This window comes from Globicephala melas, chromosome 20 (genome assembly GCF_963455315.2).
Source record: "Globicephala melas chromosome 20, mGloMel1.2, whole genome shotgun sequence".
In the NCBI taxonomy this organism is placed as follows: domain Eukaryota; kingdom Metazoa; phylum Chordata; class Mammalia; order Artiodactyla; family Delphinidae; genus Globicephala; species Globicephala melas.
In genome coordinates, this window is record NC_083333.1 from 31936048 (window position 1) to 31958514 (window position 22467).

Genomic DNA, 22467 nt, shown 5'->3' on the forward strand with positions numbered 1-22467 from the left:
TTTTCAGTAATATTGCCCAGCTATTTGGATTTTTCTTGTAAGGTTTCTGGCCATCAACCAGCTGCCCTGCTGTTTTGGGTTGCAGTGTTTTGGGGAGTTTCCAGGAAGTTTACTAAAATATAATATTTACTTATTTTTTGGACTGATATAAGTTTGTCTTGATAACATTTATGGTTGTTATCATTTTCATTGTATTGCCATTTAAAACTAAGGCAGATTAGTTTCAATGTTAGTTCATGCTGTCTTAGGTTGAAAGGGTTTATTAATGTGGACTCGGGTTGTGATTAAACGCACATTGGAAGCCAGGGTCCTCCAGAAGCAATTTTTGTGGGGCAGCAGTTTTGTTTACATCCGTATCATTCATATTTACATTTTATTTTAAGGAAATCTGCTTATCCCTGCCATATCCTCATTCTCACATCTTTCAAGTTGGGATTGGAATTAATAATAGAGGATTGACCTATCATTACTTTGCAAATGGTAAAAAAATGTCAGAAAGAAGTATGTTTATCTTTTTGGCTACATCTACTATAAAATTTTTTTCTTGAATTTCCCTTTTTCCTCTCTTCAAGGTCTGGCAGGCACTGTTAGGCTGCAACTTTTTGTTTTAAATGTTTGCCTTAACAGCTATGGGTCCTCTTATGGGCTAGTACATTTGTGGTCTTCCAGAGGGCATGTGATACCTCGGGTTTACAGCTAGTTATGGGACCATTTGTGGTGCTTCTCTGTGATGAGGAGGAGGATACCCAGGTTTGTATTTTATTTGACTTATTTCTTAGATTGTGTACCTTTTATATTTTATTCTTTCATCATTGATGATGGTGCTGGTATTTAAGAACTCCAGTGTAGAAAGCATTTTGGAGAAAAGCCCCGTGCATTTTAATTTTGATGATGTTTTCCTCTTGTTTAAATGGACTCTTGCTGAGGTGGAATTGGGAGAGGTAGAGTTCAGCAAGGGACCTGGTTGTCATGTCACAGGTTCATCACATGTTCTCAAAATGCAGCATAATTTGCTCTTACAAGAGGATAAAGATTCTTGTTTTTGGCCTGGGGGTTTCCGTGCACCTGGCTGCGCTTGAGAGGCACTCAGGTAGCATGATAACAGTTCAGATGTCTGCGGTGTGTAACAGTCGGTTTGTCCAGTGGGTATCTATCCCGTGGGAACTTTTGTTTGGCATGGTGTTTGGTTTGACACTGGAGGGAGTTTGCAAGAAGGAGAAGACATAGCTTATATTGTTGGATCCAAGTGTGGGACTAAGTCACCCAAAACAGCGAAGCAGAAACTTATGAGGCAGTTTGTGGTTGAGCCGAGACACTGAAGCTGAGGCGCCCAGCAACAGGGGCAGAGCCCAAGGCTCGTGTCATGAACCAACCTTAAACTCTGTTTAGAACCTGTCTTCACTGAGGAATTAATGAAAAATGGAATCCTGTGTACACAGGTGTGCTTGTAATGAGATTTCTTACTACAGTGTAGGACTTGGAGGTGAACAAAGAGACAACAGGAAATGAAGGCAGATTGTATTTTTCCCCATACAGTCACTGTGACTTTCCTGTTTCTTCCATGGAGGAGGCGTCTCTGTTCCCTCCCCTTGAATCGGGGCCACTTGTGACCATGGGCCCTGTGACCTAGAGGCTGGGTCATGCGAGGCTTTCCTCTGATCCGCTGGGATCCTTGTTTCTGGAGCCGCCCCCTTGCTGTGAGGACACCTGTGGCCATGTGAGAGGCGTGCAGAGGCCCCCTCCTCCCCAGCTGTCACTCACCCCCTGCAGGGCTCTTCCCAGCTCTTGACCTGTGGAGGCTGTGAGCACAGTGGTGGTTTCACACACGGAGTAAGGGGGTTTGTTAAGCAGCAGTAGATGATGTGAGCACATTTTGGAAGCTGGAAACAGGTATTGCCATGATAAAATCCTAAAGCCTTTGGCATTGGCTTAGGGTCCAGGTGGTGGGCAAAAGTCTAAGGGCCTCGCAGAAGCTTTAGGGCTGGGGATGGGGTGGGCATGTGGTGTCTGTCTCCCTCCTCTGCCTGGATGGACAGTAAGTAAGCCTGTGGGCCTGGCTGGATTTGGGCCACATCCCTGAAAGGAAAGGAGGTACGTTTTACTGTGAACTGGAGGAAAGGAGCTCCTCGTTATGTGGTGGTGGCGCATTTGGGGTTGCTGTTGCTGTGATAAAGAGCAGAACACACAGAATGTATTTAATGAACCCAGTAATTTAGTTCAGGAGATTTCCAGGCAGAATATTCAAAGAGCCACCTGGCTTCCACTTGGTGCCTGTGATAGAACTGGAGAGGAGGCAGGTGAGCTAAAGAACAGCGTTTCAGTATAAAGAGACAGGACTTGCTGGGTTCAAAACTAAAACTTTCTCATTTCCAGCCTCTCCTCCAGGCAGAGGGTCCTCAAATGAAGGAACGGCTTCAGGCAGTTCGCAGATCTAGGCTGGTCTGTGGGAGCCTTTGCTGAGGCCTTGGATCTGGGCTGTGGTCTTTCCCTCAGCGGCTGGCCTCTGAGAATCAGAAGGATGCTGACCCTCAGCCTGGAAAGGGAGCCGGGGACAAAGGGCTCCCCTCTTCATGGGTGTAGCTTTGTCTGATGGAGTGGATTATAAATTGTTACACAAAAAGCCCACAAAGATTGTAAGAGATTACGTATCTGCTTAAACTGAAACAGAACAAAATGAAAAAAGGCCTTTGGACCTCCAAACTTGTACTGGCAGGAAGCAGGCTGAGAAAACTCCCCAGCTGCAAACAGGGGCTACTTTTTATGGGAAATGAAGTACATCTGAGAGGCTGGAACCACGAGCCCCAGAGCACAAGCACCAGGCAGCAGACCAGGGCCCTAATCATGGCTCTGGGTGTGTGTGCCCCTGCTGTCCTGTGCCGGCCCCTCCATGTGTGCGGGCCATGTGTATGTTTCTAGTTCATAGGCCTTTAGATCTGAGGGAACACGTGACGAGCCTCATGCTCCCCTGACGTGGTTTAGATGATGAGATCCTGGTCTTCAAGCTGAGGTGGTAACCTCGTGGGCCTTGGAGCCTTGGGGAGGTGCCAAGTGCATTTTGCATGTGGACGGATGTGAACTGTGGCCAGAGGGTAGACTGGGCTGGTGGATTGTATTTTCCAAAGAGGACCACACAGCCATCTCCCATCCCACACAGTGCCACTGCAGTGTGGTGGTGACACTCCTTTCACTGAGAGGCCACATCCTTTTTCCTTCCTCTGGGGCCTGGGCCATCTGTGACCATGATAGAAATGATGCTCTGTGCCTTGGGGGCTAAAGACAACACAGCTTCTGCCTGGTTCTCGTGGGGATGCCCATGCTTGGAACCCAGCCACCATGGAAGCCCAGACCAGCCCCACTTGGGAGACCACATTGGGAAGCTACTCACTGGTATTCCTGTCATCCCAGCCCACACCACCATCAACTGCTAGGTGTGTGAGAGAAGCTTCCAGGTGGTTCCATTGTGAGTCATCACCAGCCTTTGTGTCTTGCCAGCTGAGGCCCCAGACATTGAGGAGCAGAGATGATCTGTCCCCTTCGTCCCTTTGTGAATCTCTGACCTGTAGAATCGCCACTAATTGGGTAGTTTGTTGTGCACCCACAGGACGTGGAACCCAATCTCTCCGCATCGCGGCAAGCACTCATGTATTAGAGGTGGTGTGAGGCCCCACAGAGATTCATGAAGTTTTAATCTCATACATTCCAGTTTTCCTTAAACTTTCTATGGCATATGATTCCATAGTTTTGCTGCCAAAGAACACTGAGTTTTCTTAGGTCTTTCCATTTGATGGTCATCACAGATGGGATGCTTTGTGCCTTGTACCTTTCCATGTTTATATGTTTTGGAGTATTTTTCTTGACACACAGTGAGAAGTAGGAACTGTTATGGTGGTTGGATTTGCAATCTGCCTAACTCACTATGCCATTTATTTTTGTTGTGAAAAATATCTCAGTCAACTGGAATAATTTCACTTTTATCCAGGCAATTTATCCTGTGGACTTTGTTAAGCAAATTGAAAATGATTTAAGTCTAATTTATCCTGTTTCATGCCAAGAGAAACCTATCAAGAAACTGTTTCAGCAGTGAAATGTCAGGATGAGGAGGACTTGGCATAAATGGTTACTTTTCCGAGAGCTTAAGACTGGTTGGTTAAAGGTCTAATTTGTAATCAGGTACTAATAAGCATTAAATCTGAGAGCCTGGGGAGGAAGATACATTTCTGACCCATTCAGTGCTATTTGTAGGAGTTGGCATATCCTTTGAAGGGTTGAGGGAAGGATCGGGAGAAAAGTTGATTATTGTTTGATTGTACACATATGGTCTGCGTCAAAGGTCCCCAAGACACCCCCTTGCTCCCCCCCTCCCCGATGATTCACTAGGACTCCCAAGACTCAGCCTGTAGTAGTCATGGCTATGACCATTACAGTGGAAGGAGACAGAGCAAAACCAGTAAAGGGAAAAGGTGCATGGGGCGAAGTCTGGGGAAAGCCAGGCAGAAGCTTCCAAGGGTCCTCTCCCAGAGGTGTCACACAGAACATGCCTCACTCCCCCAGGAACGAGTTAGGACAAGACGTGTGGAATGTTAATGGCCAGGGAAATTTGGTAAAGACTCAGCACTAAAGGTTCCTATCTGGGGCTGGTCATGTAGGCAGCCTCTGAGTGGCAGGTACTGAAATTCCAGACCCCCATAAGGAAAACAGGTATTCAGCAGGAAGCCAATTTCAGCCAAATACTGAAATATGATATAGTCACAAAAGGGAAGTGTTGGAAGATAGATAGATAATGTTGGAAGAAGAAGAGACTTAGTGTTTTAGAATTTTGTGTTAAGTATTGGATAGAAACTGAACTTTCCTGAGCTTCTGTTCTGTGCAGGTACTAAATGATGGCAGAGTCCCTTTTTGTTTGTTTCACTTTTACTTTTTTTTTTAAACATCTTTATTGCAGTATCATTGCTTTACAATGGTGTGTTAGTTTCGGCTGTATAACACAATGAATCAGCTATATGCATTCATATATCCCCATATCCCCCCCTCTTGCATCTCCCTCCCACCCTCCTTATCCCACCCCTCTAGGTGGTCACAAAGCTCTGAGCTGATCTCCCTGTGCTATGCAGCTGCTTCCCACTAGCTATCTGTTTTACATTTGGTAGTGTATATATGTCAATGCCACTCTCTCACTTCTTCCCAGCGTAGCCTTCCCCCTCCCCGTGTCCTCAAGTCCATTCTCTACAGGCAGAGTCGCTTTTGTGAGAACAGTGTTGTAACTAAATATTGAGTACCTATACAGTGTATTTGCATTACAAAAGTGTGTAAAATAAATTCCTCCATCTTTGTAAATTTAGAGAATATCATTTAACGAAGGAATGAGCTAGTCTTTTGAGGGAAGGGAAGCAGAGTCAAGAGCTGGGCTGCTGATGGTACTGGCTCTCTTGGCCCAGAGGTGAAATCTGCACACTGGCTGTGCACTCTGTGCACAGGACACACCTGCATGCAGCCATGGAGAGTTCCCACAGTCTCCTCTGTCCCTCTCCGGCTGCCCTTCACAGTCTCTTCCTGGAGTGGAGGTCCACTCTTGCTGTGGGTCTAAGAGAAACATGGCTTTTGTGGATTTGAGTAAAATATGGTGAAAGGAGGGTTAATACAATCCAGGTCTTGAGGTGCGGTCCTCAGTTCACCATCACTCTCAGTTGACCCTGGGGCTGGGGGTTTAAGGGCAAGTTTGGGTAAATCTCAAGGTGAAGTTTTCAGCCAGACAAAGAGGAAAGAGAGACTGAATACTTTTTTTTTTTTTTTTTTTGCGGTACACGGGCCTCCCACTGTTGTGGCCTCTCCCGTTGCGGAGCACAGGCTCCGGACGTGCAGGCTCAGCGGCCATGGCTCATGGGCCCAGCCGCTTCGTGGCATGTGGGATCTTCCCGGACCGGGGCACGAACCCGTGTCCCCTGCATCGGCAGGCGGACTCTCAACCACTGCGCCACCAGGGAAGCCCAAGACTAAATACTTTTAACTCTGCATTTTGGAGTGAAGTCACTGACGGCTTGGGATTTTGTCTTACTCTTACTACTAAGTAATTGTTTTGAGATGAAAGTTATGTAACCTCTCAGGTTTCATTTTTTTGGAGTTTAAAAAAAATGTGAGGATGTGATGATGACAGAGCAGATGATATGTAAACCCTTTCCAAGTTTTAGGAGTCAGTGAAAATACATTGCTTGGGGCTGGAGAACATGGGCAGGGAAATGCTGGCTGCAAAGTAGATAAGTAGATAGATAGAAGGAGGTTTGAATCCAGTTGGGGTCACACGGGCATTTCTCTTCCCGAACTATGGGTTCTGTAGTGTAAAATAGAAGTGATAATATTTACTTATGTTTGAAAATGAAGTTATGTACATAAAGTATCCAGCAGAGCAGTTGTCACACAGTAGGCCCGCACAAACCCATCTGTTCAGTTGTTCATGATCAGGGTCTGTCTCAGGCCCTGGGTCCATGGTGTGAACTGGCTCCAGAACAAGCTGTGGCTAAATCAGAAAAGCAGTGGATTTGCTCTTTGGGAACTGGTGTAACTCTGGATCTGACTGTCCTCTACTATCTAAGTTTGTGAAATGCCGGTAGTTGTGTGAAGCTCAAGGTATGTCAGTCATGGTGCCGTTATTTTCTATGGTGTCTCTTACCAGCAGAGTTTTTAAGGAGGTGATTTCCTTAGCCACTAAAAAATGTTCACACGATTTTTAAAAATACATGCAATTATGTAACAAATTTCATAGTGAGTGACAGTTTTCTCCCCCTATCTTTCTTTAGTTGAAGTAGTTGATTAATTTTGGATTTTGGGACTAGTCCTGTTCTGCTTATATTTGCATGATTTTGTTTTAGTGATGACACTGTGGGAAATTATATACCTAAGGCAAGTTTCAGGCTTCTGTTTTGATCCATCCATCCATCCATCCTACCCACCCATTTATTCATTTATTATCTATTTGTTTACCTACCTATTTATCTACCTACATATCTACCCACCCATTCATTCATTTTAAAGGTCTAAAGGTCTTTTGTGGTGGGAGGAGTGTCGAATTGCAGATCTACCTCTGAATAATATCTTTTATCAATCAGTAGGGCCATTCTCTGATTGAAACACAACTCTAGGTTTCTAGAGGGAGCTACTCAGGTTAAAGATTCATTTTTCTAACAAGGAAAATGACCCATTACAGATCTTCCTTGACTTACAATGGAGTTAAGTCCCACAAACCCATCATAAGTTGAAAATATTGTAAGTCAAAACACATTTGCTACACCTAATCTACCTAACATAGGTGGGCCAGGCTCACAGCCACCGTGACCACTTTGAGTGCAACATGGTCTGGAGCTGTTCCTCCCCTTTGGTGAAGTGCCAGGGTCCAGCCACAACCGCTGACAACATTTCTTTTCTGAGTCAGTGTGTATTGGGTGCCCTCGTTTTACAGGTGCTGCTTCGTGTGGTTTTGATGGGACCACTACACTCGGTGCATGACTTGTAGTCATGGTCAAGTGCCTGTAATTGCTGGAATTTGCTGCTGTGGTCGTAGAGGTTAATTGCATGCACTACAGTTTCTGTTTCTAGTTATTGTCATCTCAGCAACGATGAATGGGGTTCTTCCCGGAAAACTAGAAAGCTTTCCTAATGTGCTTGATGCAGATTTTCCCATGTGCCGTCTGTCCCTGCTGGCCATATTGCCATGGTGATTTCATGGGCGGGATACTCGGTCTCCAAGAGTCAGAGGAGTCTTTGTGCTGCCTTCACTTTCATAGCTTTTATAAACTCTTTTCCAATCTTTGCATTCATTTGAAAAAACGTAGAAATATTTATGGTCTCATTGATATCTCAGTAGAAGACTTTCATTCATCCCCTGAGGAGAAGAACTCTCTAAATGAACATACATGTAATGCATCCAGTCCCCATTGTTGGACATTTAGGTTGTTTCTAATTTTCTCACTTCTCAAGACAGCACCCAGTGAATGTCCTTATCGTGCCTACATTTGCACGTGTGAGTGTTTCTCTAGGGTATTTACCTAGAATGGAACAGAGCTGTAGGAAACGCACACTCTTCCACTCCATCGTGTTGCCAGAATCCTCTCCAGGCAATAGTGTGTTCAAGCTCCCGCGTCCAGGAGTGTCCGGAGCTCCTGTTCACCCACAACCTTGCTAGTATAGGTACTGTCAGACTTGGAAGTTTTTTCCAATACTATGATGTGAAATGGTATCTTGTCTCTATTTCTCTGAGAAATAGTGAGCTTGCACAGTTTTTGGTATGTGTGTTGGCCTTTTGAATTTTTTCTTCTGGAAAGTGCTTGTTTGTATTTTGTGTTCTTTTTCCTAGTTTTTGATATTTGTCTTTTTTCTCAGTTTTTCTTTTCTTTCTTTCTTTCTTTTTTTTAAAAATAGATGTTAATAGTTTAGTTAGGTGTAGAGGTGGACATTTCCCCTAAATCCGCATGCAGCATGTGTGTGTGTGTGTGTGTGTGTGCGCGCGCGCACGTGCGCATGTGCATGCGTGTGCGCAGTGAAGCACAGGGTGACCAGAAAAAAGGCAAAGAATGTGAGAGAGCGTTGCACGTTTGGGGAGTCGTTGGCCATGTATATGAATGTAAAGGAGCGATCCTGTGGGGCCCTGCACTGCTGTGCTCTCCGGGTGATGGGATGGCATGGTTAGTCTGTCAGTGTAGAAGGCACCCATGGTGTTAAAATGGAGATGTATTAAAGGAGGTTGGATTGGAGGGGAGCAGTTGGAGTCATGGAGGAGAGACAGGTTGAGGCTTGAACTCAGGGTATGGAGACGGGCAGCGTGGACATCAATTTGGGAACATTAGATTGGGGTGAAGTGTCCAGATTTAGAGCTGGGTAATTGTCCGTACCTTTCACTCACGTAGGAGGCGACACGGGTGGAGCAGGTTTGGGGCTGCGGGAGGCAGGGGATGATGACAAGGAGAGGTCAGCGGACAGGAGGGCACTAAGCCACAGGAGGAGAGACTTTCGAGGAGGAATTAGCCTCCCGCCTCCTCCTCCTCCCCCCCTCTTCCTTTTCCATGTGTTTGTTCAGTTTTACTACTTTCATTACACAGTCAACTAAGCAAAATGTGAAACATTTCCTAGTCCTGGTACGTGCAGCAGAAGCTCAATTGTACAACACGATGATGATGTAGATGGAAAGCATTTCTGAATTTTGTTCATGTAACGTGGAATGTTCCCATTGTTGTCAGTTACCTTAGCTTATTAAAGTGAGCAAGTGTTTGGTTGTTGTTGTTAGTCAGTGGACTTAATTTACTTCACAGTAGTTACAGAATGATGAGGTGTCGTGCTGGTGGCGATGGTGCGGGGAGGGAGCTGGTTTGGTATGGAGGTGCCACATGTGGGACCTTTGCCTGGGGAAGGGCAGGAGGTGGCGGTCTCATGCTGTGCCCCTTTGTGGTTCTTGTGCAGCTCTGTCTCTGGGAGGGCAGGGATGTGAGGTAGAGCTTCCTGAGTGGTCCTTTGACCCACGTGACAGAAGCTGAGGGAGCGTCCAGTCTTACTGATAAAGCTTCTGCTTCATGTACTGATGAAGAGAAGGCCACAGGAAGTGCTGCCATCCCTGATGTGTTTGAATTCACTCCTGGGGACTTCCCAGGTTGTCCAGTGGGTAAGGCTCCGAGCTCCCAATGCAGGGGGCCCGAGTTCGATCCCTGGTCGGGGAACTAGATCCCGCATGCTGCAGCTGAGAGTCCACATGCCACAACTAAGAAGTCCACATGCCGCAACTAAGAGTCCGCATGCCGCAACTAAGAGTCCGCATGCCGCAACAAAGATCCCGCGTGCCGCAACAAAGATCCCGCGTGCCGCAACAAAGATCCCGCGTGCTGCAACAAAGACCTGCCGTGGCGTGAATGAATGTATGAAAACCCAGAGAGTTCTCTGATTTCCAGGCTTAGTGCGTGTACTCAGGGTACCGTCAGGCACCCCATCAGTTAAGCTGAATGGTAGAAAGTGTGTCTGATGTTTGGATGTTGTGGCACCCCTGCCTTTTCTGTTGAGTTTTAGAGTGGGACAGCTCTGTGTGCAGTCTGCTGAGGAGAATGGTTTCCAGAACTGTCCTTTCATGGAAACAAAAATGCTTTCTATTACCTGGCAACTAGTTTCAAGCAATAGAATATATTTTTGCTTGGATTCTTGTTGTGATCAGTTTTAGTTTTTTCAGTGTAGATTGCCTCCAAGCCTTTATTCTGAAAAACTCTCATACAAGTAGAAGAGTTGAAAGAAGCGTACAGCGAAAACCTGTGTTCTCCACTTACAGCCAATCGTTGTTTCCAATATATAGTAGTATGTGCATGTATTTTTAAAAAGACCAAAAAGCAAATCAAATCTCACAGTACATAAACATCACCACAGTTCCCCAGAGCCAGGGACCCTCTGTGGGCCCCATTCCCGTAGATGAAGCTCACCTCCTGGCAGGTATGCTGCTTTTGCTGTGCACTCCCCGGGCCATCGTCCTGAAACCACAGAACATGTTTGGGGGCTCAGTAGAGCATAGGTTCTTCTGTCTTGGTACAGAACGAATTCAGTGAGAGGCAGCGTGACAGGTAAGGGAAGAGTTTATTAGTATAGTACGCTTGTGAGAGATACAAGGGGGTAGGCAAGGGAGTGCTGTGCCGAGAACTTAGTGGGCTACATTTTTATAATCAAAGGAAAAGGAGTTGCCAGAACCAGTTTTAGATCTAAATCGCTGTGAGGTCAAGATGCTACTTTTGCTGCCTTCAGACTGAGTATTTTCAGGGCTCAGGAAGATTCTTGATAGTGATGATTCAGTGATGATTCAGCTAAGACCTTTCGTTTCCTTCTTCTCTCCTTTAGATACGGTCAGCTAGTCTGTGTGAGATTGGAGGCAAAAGTGCCGCTTGTTGGGATAACAGCACCTTGGCAAAATCTTTGTGTGTCTTCAGTTCCCTGGTTTGACGACGGTTGAGTTGGCGATTAGTACAAGATGCCCACGTAGTTAAATCCAGTGATGATTTTGGCCTCTGAATGTTTTCTCCCCTAAAGAGCCTTAAGGATTCTTAGTTATAGGCGTTGGAATCCATGCTGGGAGGTTAAGCAGAAAAGGAATGTGTTGAAGATCTCTGGGAGGACCCAGGGCCAGACCCAGATCTTCTGAAGATCCCAAGGGGGCCTCAGTAGCTGCTGAACCACTGGGACATTGGGATGAGCTTAGCAGCTGTGCGGCTGCCACCCTCCAGAGTCAGGTGCCTCAGCCACACAGCTCCCTGTGGAGCAGGGGCTTGGCATTGCTGGATTCGGAACTTGATTCTCGGGCAGGTGTATCTGACTGGAGGAGCCCAGGCCACATGCTGGCCCCTTAGCTGCAAGAGAGTCTAAGACACAATTGTTCTTATTTTCTACTTTTGGAAGGTGGGACCCACAGCATAGGAAGTTATCAAGGTGATGGAAGGTGTAAAAAAGGTTATGGGGAGTCAGATGGCAGGTGTCTACCACAGTTCCCCATGGGGGCTTTTAATGGATGGCTTATTACGGAGTTTCAGCCACACAGGACCTTTATGCTTTTCATCTCCGACACCCACTTAGCAGCACATGCTATCCCCTGTTCTCTTTGAAATAGAGGTTTCTTTCTTTCCCACTCTCCCCGCACCCAGTGCAGGTCTTCTTGTTTCACTATAACAGCTTCCGGGCTAATTTCCCTTCCTCCAGCCTCTTCCTTCCCAAGTAAATGTTAGCCGTTGTCATGAGTTAGTCTTCCTGAAAAACATCTGTTTAGCCACATTTCTGCCTCGACAACTTAGTGGGGCCCACACTCCAGCTCCTGGCTGTGATGCTCTTCAAGGCCTTTGTTAGCAGAATCCACACTACCCTCCACTTGGAGCTGTGAGACCTTTGAGAACAGCTTCATAACATATGTTGTCCCAACCAAGAGGGTGGATGGTAGCAGAAGATAACAGCCACACGTAGCATCCTCAGACTTAGTGGTGAAATGCCTGTTATCAAGGTGTTCCAACCACCTCGGGTGTATTTTTTCAGCCACCTGGGAGCTGTGTGTACTTTGGTTTGCCTTGAGATTGTTTTTATGAAATCTGTACCATGGGTAACATATGCTGGATAATAAAGAGTGGAAGAAAAATTAGTCCTGAATGAATGACTCACTCCCATGCTCCTGCTGCTAATTTTAATTTACATTAGGAGTGGTAAAGCAGCTGTTCAGTGTTTTATCAAATAACAGAAATCTCTAAACAGCCTTGAAATCAATCCATTTATTGAATTGGAGAATCTTGTTGAAAGCAATTTTAGCAGTGGGCCTTATCTTGTGTCCTGACCTGGGAAGGAGTGGAGAAGAAATAGACTAGAGCCCTTTGACTTACTTGCTTTGCCAAGACCAGGTATATTGTTGATTATGAGGCCACATTCAGTTTGGTTAGCAGAGTTCTGTCTCCGCAGGCATGCTGGGAATCACCCGCATTGCATTTCCTCAGTCCTGGCCCACTTGTTGCCTTGGAAGTTAGACTAGTGTCTAAACTTCAGCTAACCGAACAAGCCACTCTCTTTATTTTCAGGATACAATAAAAATTATATATACATATATGCACACATGTAAAAAATCCTTGACTATTGTGATAAAATAATTTTTATAACCTTTCCCTCCACTTATAGAAATAACTTATGTTCACGGTAGAAAATTTGAAAATACACACACAGAAGGGCCAGGTAGAAAGAGGAAAAGAGGAATCATCCACATCTTCCACTCCCCAGAGGTCAAAACTACTTGTGGCATCTTGTTTTTTAACTCTGTGTTCTCTGCATATGTATACTTGCACATTTGGGATAATAATTATGGATCTGGTTGTGTACCTTCTCTCTTCACTCAGGTTACGTTTGGGTATGTCCCATGCTGTTTAACATTCTTTGAAAAGATGTCTTTTCTAACAGCTTTATTGAGATATAGTGCACGTGCTACAAAGTTCACCCTCTACCAACAGAGTTGTGCAACCTGCAAATGTGCTTTAAAGATGCTGTAATGTTCCAGCACATGACACAGAGCGTTCTTTAACCTGTGCCCTCAAGTCAGACCCTTCGGCTTCAACAGAATGGTTTACCATATTTAGACCTTATATAGTCGAATTATTTAGAGTTAATTTGTCAGTATGCCCATCTTCTTATTATCCCTCTGTGACAATTAAGTTTTTTTTTTTTGCGGTACACGGGCCTCTCACTGTTGTGGCTCTCCCGTTGCGGAGCACAGGCTCCGGACGCGCAGGCTCAGCGGCCATGGCTCGCGGGCCCAGCCGCTCCGCGGCATGTGGGATCTTCCCGGACGGGGGCACGAACCCTTGTCCCCTGCATCGGCAGGCAGACTCTCAACCACTGTGCCACCAGGGAAGCCCGACAATTAAGTATTTTTATTTTCACTTTTTAAGTAAGGAGACTGGATAGTAAATTTTATCTCTGTGTGTATACACACTTAAATTTCATTTCATAAGGTGTTACAGGAAAAGGCAAGGAAGTCATTTTTGGTCCCTCACTCAGCTCATTAGTGCAAGTAGACTGGCTCCTCAGACCAGGTGGGGCATGTAGAACCCCATATCACAGACGCCCAGGTTTGCAAAGGTGGCACCAAGGGAAGACCATCTGTTTCATGAAGGAATCACAAAAAGATTTCGTATAGGATTCCTCTGAGAAGGGATTTCTTTAGTTTGTTTAAAGCAGTTATGATCTCTATAGTCAACCTATTTTTTCCCCCACAGGATCTTTGTTACGGCATGTGGGATATTTAGTTGCGGCATGCTGGATCTTCATTGCGGCATGAGGGATCTTTAGTTGCGGCATGTGGGATCTAGGTCCCTGACTAGGTATCGAACCCGGGTCCCCTGCATTGGGAGCGTGGAGTCTTAACTACTGGACCACCGGGAAGTCCCTATAATCAACCTATTTTGTATTCAGTTCTTTAATTTGGCTTTTAGAAATATAAATTTCCTAAGCGTCGTGATGTTGGAGGTACACGTACTCCACATGTCCTGAACGTTTGGATGGGGTGGGAAGGGTGAGGGAGGGAGGGATCTGCACACGTCTAAGACAGTAACTCTGGACGAGACTTTCTAATTTTCGATGTTGAAAAGTTACCTCTTGTGTCTTCACTTTTTATTAGGCTATTTTATAGGAGTGAACGTAGATTTAAAAACAGGGGAATATAGACAGAATTTGGCCTCAAAAAAGAGTCCTTAAACCCAAGTTAGGCCTCTGGCTCAAGGTAACAAACTGAACTCAGACATTCAAGAACCACTCCCTCATTGCCAATTCCCATTGAAATGAGCAAAGGAATAGACAACTGGGATTGCCCAGGTTCACACAGTTGCTGCTGGTGATGAGGATCTTGTTTTGTATTATTGGTCTTGGTTGCAAAAATTCCATTTGATGTGCTTCTTGCTAGGTTTATTGTTCACTTCTTTCTAGCAGTCTTTGGGATGGGAGTTAGGAGGCAAACTGGTTTTTCCTTTTCTTCAACAACTCGATTCCTCCCACCCCTCCTGTAGTGTATCTACTCTGTTTGCTATATGTTCTAGTTTCTGACTTTCTTTATAAATTATGCATTTGTATAGCTTCGGCTCTGCTCAAAGTTTTTGCTTGATGCTCTGAATCTTAATGAGCACTGCCGGGAATTGGGTGGCTTTGCCCTCAGACAAACAGGGGAATAGTGAATGTTGTGGCATATATGGCAAATCCTAGTCTTGCTTTCTGTTTATTTTCCATTACGCTCAGTTGTTTATGTTGGAAGGAATAGGAGTGAGTCAGACTCTCGGTTTGGGGAGCAGAAAGCAGTGATTGGCCAGTTTAAGCTGCATAATTTCTTCATTCTGTATAACAGCTTGGGTGTCATTGCATGCCAGCCTGTGAATTTATACTCAGGTTTGATCCACTGTATCTTTTAAAAAATATATAGTTATCAAATAATTAAGTAGGAAGAAACCAATAAAGGAATTCCTTGTGATTTTGTTTTGAATTCTTCGGTGACAGGCATTAATGTATTTTTAATCAGCAAGGTGACAAGCAGTATACAGAGGCTTTCAAGTAGAGGCAGTGATCCAGGTCCACAGGCCCTTATCTGCAATTCTGAAATCCAAAAGCTCTGAATACTGGAAATGTTTTTGCAACTCATTTGGGGGCACAACTGGGTTGTGAGCTGGTATGAGGTTATTGATAGTCTTTATTCCATGGATTGTTGATATTTGTGCATTTCAGTGGAAATTTTAATGGTTTTGAATAGGATGTTACTCCAGACCCTTCTTGGTATTTTACATGGGATATGGGATATATACCATATTATCCTTTTGTAAATTGGAAAAATCGTGAATTTCACAACACATCTGGCACCAGAGGATTGTATGGGAAACTGCCCAGGCTGTTACAACAGCGTCAGGCCCCCACTGCCCGACTGTCCCCAGCCTCTCCCACCTTGTAGCCAAGGTGATGTTGAGCCCTCTAGGTTGGGTTCAGAATCGTAAGGCAGGGTGCTCCATGCCTTTAGGGATACTTCCGGTATGGCTGGAGAGACCAGTCCTGGAGTCAAAACTTTAGGATCAGAGAAATCTTGGGGCCCGAGAGATCATCTACTTCATTTTAGGGTGAGAGAATTGTTCAGGAGAGATTGGAATTAACCGACATGTCCAAGGTCATACGTTTTCAGTGATCACTTAATGTTTTAGAGCTTCTCAAAATGATACTCTTTTCAAATTCGAAATTAACCTCTAGGGATATAACTCTGTCATCTTCAATTATATGACATTGGAGAAGAAATGTTTTAAAATTCAAAATGGTTATTTTATGTACTATTATGCAATTTTTGGCACAGTAAATTTGATAGCCCTTATATTTTCTTAATGCTATAACTGTATTATTAAAAACATGAATCTAGAATTTTTGGAATGAGGTTGAAAATAAAATACCAAAAAGACACTTTAGGGTATAGCTAAGAATTTAAAATCCACCACATTTGAAATCAAGCCAATGCCATGACAATTTGCAGGGGAGCAAAGACATATTTGATTGGCTTAAGGATATTTACTGGTATTGTCTTTTGCCCAATTGTGGAATTAAATTGGTAGCTAGGTGTTAGGTCAAATACATGTTTGTAGTTCATGGGTCAATATATTCTTGAGATGTTTTCCCTTGTTTTCTTAAAAGATATAAAAAGGCAGGATGTAGGGTTAGGTGTGTATTATATACGCCAGGATGAATCAAATTAATTCCTTTAATATCTTAATTTATGGAGTGTAGCTAATTTTATACTTTCTCTCTGAGGGCCATGCTTTCCTATTGCTCACCTTCAAAGCAATCACGGAGAAACTGTTGCTGTCAGTAATGTTTGATTAGTAATGAACACTACACTTGGTGGAGGCCTGGTGAGGTGAGGCCCATTAGCTGCCTTGCAGGACTAAAGAGCGATAATAGTGCTTCTATTAGTATTTCTGTCTAAGGACTTGGAGAGCCTCAGAGATCATACTTTTTATAATGAAATTAGAAATTATTTATTTTACTGAGAATTGTTATTTTAAGTTCATTAACTGCAGTTGTAGAGGTGGAGGGAATGCAATTTGTCTAGAGTGTCAGCTGAGGTAGAAGAAATAGGATTATGATCAGAGAGCATAGGAATGCTGTGTAAATGCCCTATCTCATCCTGCACCACCTGCCTGACAACAGAGAGATTAAGAAGAAGAAACAGGGCTTCCCTGGTGGCGCAGTGGTTGAGGGTCCGCCTGCCGATGCAGGGGATGCGGGTTCGTGCCCCGGTCCGGGAGGATCCCGCATGCCGCGGAGCGGCTGGGCCCGTGAGCCATGGCTGCTGGGCCTGCGTGTCCGGAGCCTGTGCTCCGCAACGGGAGAGGCCACAGCAGTGAGAGGCCCGCGTACAGCAAAAAAGAAAAGAAACAAAAAAAAAAAAAGAAGAAGAAACAGATGCTCCAGCAATGGAGCTTTGAAATCCCAGTGACCAGGGTACAGTCCTGGCGCCTCCGCCCAAATTCTTTACTCTCTCCATGCCTCCCTAAGGATGGCACACAGCCACCTTTTCTAGTTCATGGCCTTTTGGTGACGGCGTAGCACAGTGCCAGTTAAGGAGTAAGCACTGGCATGTGGAGGCCATTCTTGCTCAGAAATGATCAGAAACGACTGGGCTTGAGACCTGGCCGTAAACGCCTGGAGGTAAGAAGAAGGGGTAATGTGGGGTGTTCCTGAGCTCTCATCAGCCTGGAAGGCTGGCTTACCCTCTTTCTCCTGGGTCCACAGCAGGCAGGGCTTGGCTGAGGAGCAGTGGGTGGGCTGGGCCTTAGAGCAGACCCCTGAGTGTAGTGTCCTTCACCTGGGCTTTGTGAGAGAAACGAGAGTAGGCTGTCTTTGCAGATTGAGGACAAAACACAAAACTGTGGTGGCACAGTCAGTCTAAGAGAGACCCTGATCCGTATGGAATGTTTTCTCCCCTGAAGCCTTCCCTTGCACCCAGAGGGGCCGTCCCATGACTGTAAGAAAAGCAACATTTTCCTTAGGAAGCAACTTGGAACTTGCTCCCGGGTTTAATCCACACCTCATGGAAACCTCAAAGTTCCACATTATAGAGCACAGAAAAAATGCTCTTGATTTAAAAATGGTAAAGGGCAGGTATTAGTAGTTATTCACCATGGCCATTGGAAGACCACAGAAATGTTTCCAGAAACTTCTACTTTTAAGCAGCTTATACTCAGAGTGAGTTTGCTGTAAAATAATCAATCATCTGTATGGGATTATTGATACTGATCAATTAAATATTGGAAAATGACTAATAAATAAAACTTTTGTTATTCTCTGATTACTTTTCAGCCCTTTCTCCTGACATTAGGTCAAGGGACCATTTGTTTCTTATGGCTCATAATGAGAAGATTCTGGCATGTCTGTGGGAAGATATTGTTCCTCTCTTCAGTATGTCTTTGGAGGCAGGGTTGCAGTTCCTTTAAAGAGTGAAATTATTATTAATAAATGCTTTTTGTTTCTTTTTTTTTAAGAATATATATATATATTTGGCTGTCGGGTCTTAGTTGCGGTACATGGGCTCTTCGTTGCACCGCACGGGCTTCTCTCTAATTGTGGTGCGCGGGCTCCAGGGCGTGTGAGCTCTGTAGTTGTGGCACGCGGGGTCCAGGGCGCGTGGGCTCTGTAGTTTGTGGCACGCGGGCTCTCTAGTTGAGGTGCACAAGCTCAGTAGTTGTGGTGGGCGGGCTTACTTGCCCCGCGGCATGTGGGATCTTAGTTCCCCAACCAGGGATCGAACCCACGTCCCTGCACTGGAAGGTGGATTCTTTACCACTGGACCACCAGGGAAGTCTCAATAAATCCTTTTTTTAAGTGTTGGGAGAGAAGAGACAAAAATACTTCCTTTCTTCCCCATATAACTTTAAATTCTGTTTGAACAGAGGAATATTTTCTTGCTGTAATAAAGATTATATCAAATCAGTAACCATCATCATTCTCAGTGATGAAACATTTATGACAATTTTGTTAAAACCAAGTGCAAAGATCACCACTATCATCATTTTGTAATTATTAGTAATATGATTTTGGAAGATCTATGTAATGCCATAAGACCTAAAAAAGAAAAAGGAATGATCTATTGGAAAGAATGAGATAGACTCATCATGTCACAGACAGTATGTTTGTATACTAACAAAACCTGGAGAGAGTCACCTAAAAGCAGTTACGTTTAATTAAGAATTTAGTAAAGTGACTTAAACATTATTCTGATGGGGGGTTGGTGGTGGTGGGATGAAATGGGAGATTGGGATTGACATATATACACTAATATGTATAAAATAGATAACTAATAAGAACCTGCTGTGTAAAAAAAAATTAAATATGGGAAAAAAAATAGGATGCCTGGGTTGGGGGGGGTGGAGGGGAAGAATAAAGGTCACTTCCCAAGGTCCATGTGGGAGTTCTCCCATCCCTTCTGCTCTCTGTCTCTTAGTTTTCAAAGATCTCCACTGGTAAGAGAATACGGTATTCAAAATTGTTAACTGATTAGGGAGTCAGAAAATCCTCAAAGGGACCTCGCTTTGGCTGGGGAAACAAGTTTCCAAAGTAAAATAAACAATTTCGATTCCATTGGTGAATCTCTATAAAGAAAAGTCACTGTTACCCAAATTATATTCTTGCAGAAGAGCTAATGAGTGTAGATTCTGCCGCAGGTTTTATCTCCTGTTTCTGGATTAAAGAAAAGGACATTCTCTGGTGGATAAAGCCTGGGAAGGTGGGGATGAAAAAAAAAACACAAAACATTATTCTGGTATATCAGCAATTATCAGTAAGAAACTCCTATGGGCAAAATACATGTATAGTAGCACATTGCCCCCAAATAGTCATGAACAATCCAGGAATAATCTTAAAAGAAATGACCAGGACTTGGCGAAGATGTTTAACTAAACATCTAAGAAGTAATGTTTAACTAAACATAAAGAAGTAAACTAAGAGGTAATGTTTAACTAAACATTACTGAGAAAAATTAAAAGAAAATTTGAGGGACTTCCCTGGTGGTCCAGTGGTTAAGACTCCACACTCCCAATGCAGGGGGCCTGGGTTTGATCCCTGGTCAGGGAACTAGATCCCACATGCTGCAGCTAAGAGCCCACCTGCCGCTACTGAAAATCCCACGTGCCACAACTAAAGATCCCTCATGCCGCAACTAAAGATCCAACCCAGCACAGCCAAATAATTAAATAAATATTAAAGAAAAAAGAAAATTTGAATAAACAGAGAAACACACTGTGTTCCTGTATGGAAAAATAGAATATCATAAGGATGTCATGTCTTGCCAAGTTTAGTTTATATGTTTAATGAAATTTTTTTGTATTTTGAATCCATTTCTATTCATTTAACATTTTAAGAATTTAATCTAAGTGTCATTCTGTTAAGAGTATATAATGGTGTGCTTAAATATTCCCTTATTTGCTTAAAATTTAGGTTGCTCCCACTTATTTTTCATGATAAGAAATGCTGTGAAGAAGGGCTTCCCTGGTGGCGCAGTGGTTGAGAGTCCACCTGCCAATGCAGGGGACACGGGTTCGTGCCTGGTCTGGGAAGATCGCACATGCTGTGGAGCGGCTAGGCCCGTGAGCCATGGCTGCTGAGCCTGCGCGTCCGGAGCCTGTGCTCCGCAACAGGAGAGGCCACAACAGTGAGAGGCCTGCGTACCGCAAAAAAAAAAGAAATGCTGTGAAGAAAATCTTTACACATAGAAAGTTCTCTCATTATATTTTGTACCTCCTATGACAGATTCTCGTATGTGGAATTATTGGATCAAAGAAGACAATTTAAAATACTCAGTGTTATCAATATGCAGCTTGATTAAACAACTTTAATCAAAATCTCCATGGGATTAAGAAATTGAATAACAATTAATTTGGAAAAAATAGGTGAATATAAATGTAGCCAAGTAAAAGTTTAAAAAAAATTGTGAAGAAGAAAACCAGGCTCTCCCAAGCATTGTGAAATGTTGTGAAGATAAATTAGTTAAATCAGTGAAGTATGTGACCCAGAAATAGAATTTGGTCTATGTGGGAATATATGCTAGAGGAGTCACTACAAACCTGTGAGTTTGGGGAGATTATTTAACAGGGGGAATTGGCACCATTGGGTAGTTTTTTGAGACAAAATTAATCCTCACCTGGTACCATATACCAAAATAATATCCAGCTGGATTAAAAGGGTGAAGCGTGGGCTTCCCTGGTGGTGCAGTGGTTGAGGGTCTGCCTGCCGATGCAGGGGACACGGATTCGTGCCCCGGTCCGGGAGGATCCCACGTGCCGCAGAGCGGCTGGGCCCGTGAGCCATGGCCGCTGAGCCTGCGCATCCGGAGCCTGTGCTGCGCAACGGGAGAGGCCGCAACAGTGAGAGGCCCGCGTACCGCCAAAAAATAAAAAAAAGGGGAGGGTGAAATGTGAAACAAGTGAAAACATTAGAGGAAAATCCCTGTATTCACCCACTCAGCAGATGGTCACTGAGCTAGGCCTGGGCCAGGTGTCTGCTCCTGCATGTCAACTCTGACCTTGGAGGAGCTGCAGGTGCACAGAGGAGCGTGAATGGGCCTGGCTCCACCAAGAGGAAGACATGGATGCTGGGGTGGTGTTGAGCAGGTGGCTCTGCCCTGACAGGGTCTGGGAAGGCCTTCCCGAGGAGTGGAGGTCTGAACCCGAGAGACCCCGAGCTGGTGAGGCCGTGCAAGGAGCCCTGAGGGGCTGTGTTTGAAGACCCAGAGGTCATGCTGGCAGACCAAGGGTGAGACTTGATGTGAGTGAAGAGCTTGGCAGGATCTGGAGCTTATGAGGCTTGAATAGCATGTGGAGCAGTTCACAGTGAATCTTGAAGGTTTTGGGAACTGATTGAAAACAGGGCAGTGTGCCAATGTGTTTGAAAGCCTGGACTGGGGGAGGCAGGGGAAGGGGTCCTAGGAAAATGGTGGAGCACAGGTTGGACGTGATGGTGGCTTAGAGCTGGCAGATAGTGAAGTGGACAAACTCAGAGACATTCAGGAGCAGGACAAAAGAGATGGACGGGGAGTCACAGTGGGCACTGGCGCTCGGGAGCCTGGTGGAGGGAGCAGAGGCTCAGGTGGTCTTCCTAGCGGCCACCCTATTTGAAATGATATCTTGCCCCTCCTTGCAGGGATTTTTCTTTTATTTATTTATTTATTTGGCCGTGCTGTGCAGCATACGAGATCTTAGTTCCCTGAGTAGGGGTCGAACTCGTGCCCCCTGCGTTGGGAACACGGAGTCTTAACCCCTGGACCACGAGGGAAGTCCCAGGGATTTTATTTCTTTGATTTACTACTGTATCTTCATTTTGTAAAAATAGCGGTTGGCACCTGGTAGGTGCTTAGTAAATATCTGTTGAACAAGTGAACTAATGAAGGATGAGTTCCAGATTTCTGGCTTGAGCAGCTGGATAGGTGGGGCTGACGTTTCCTAACACTGGGAAGTCGGAGTTGGAGCAGGAGCAGGTGTGGAGGAAGATGTATCAGCTGATGGGTCCAGGGCTTCGGTATGTCGAGAATCAGGAAGGAATCCAATGGCAAACACTAGACTAGGGAAATATTTACAATAAATTATGTGGATGCCATCTTTAATATGTAAAGAGTACATGAAAACCAATTACAAAAGATCACTAATATTAGTAAATAAATGGTAGTATAAACATGAGTAGAAAATCCACAAAGGATACAAATATTTGAAAAAAATATTCAGCCTTATTAATACTAAAGAATGCAAACTAAATCAGTATGACAATTTCTCTCTCATCAAATTATTAACAATTTTAAATAATGAGAATAGCGATGAACTGGTCAGAATGTAAATTTGTGCAGAGTTTTTGCGAAGTAATTTGGCAGAATGTATAGAGTGTCTTAACATGTTTATATCTTTTGATCAAATAATTCTGTTTCTGGAAGTA

General features: G+C 44.5%; 2 protein-coding genes across 2 annotated transcripts in view; both read left to right on the forward strand.

Moving 5' to 3' along the window:
• The window catches only part of ENDOV (endonuclease V), a 187367-nt gene that overhangs the window by 164562 nt on the left and 338 nt on the right, over nucleotides 1–22467 (forward strand). The gene's annotated exons all lie outside the window — the stretch shown is intronic.
• RPTOR (regulatory associated protein of MTOR complex 1) overlaps nucleotides 1–22467 on the forward strand; it is a 342549-nt gene that overhangs the window by 57334 nt on the left and 262748 nt on the right. The gene's annotated exons all lie outside the window — the stretch shown is intronic.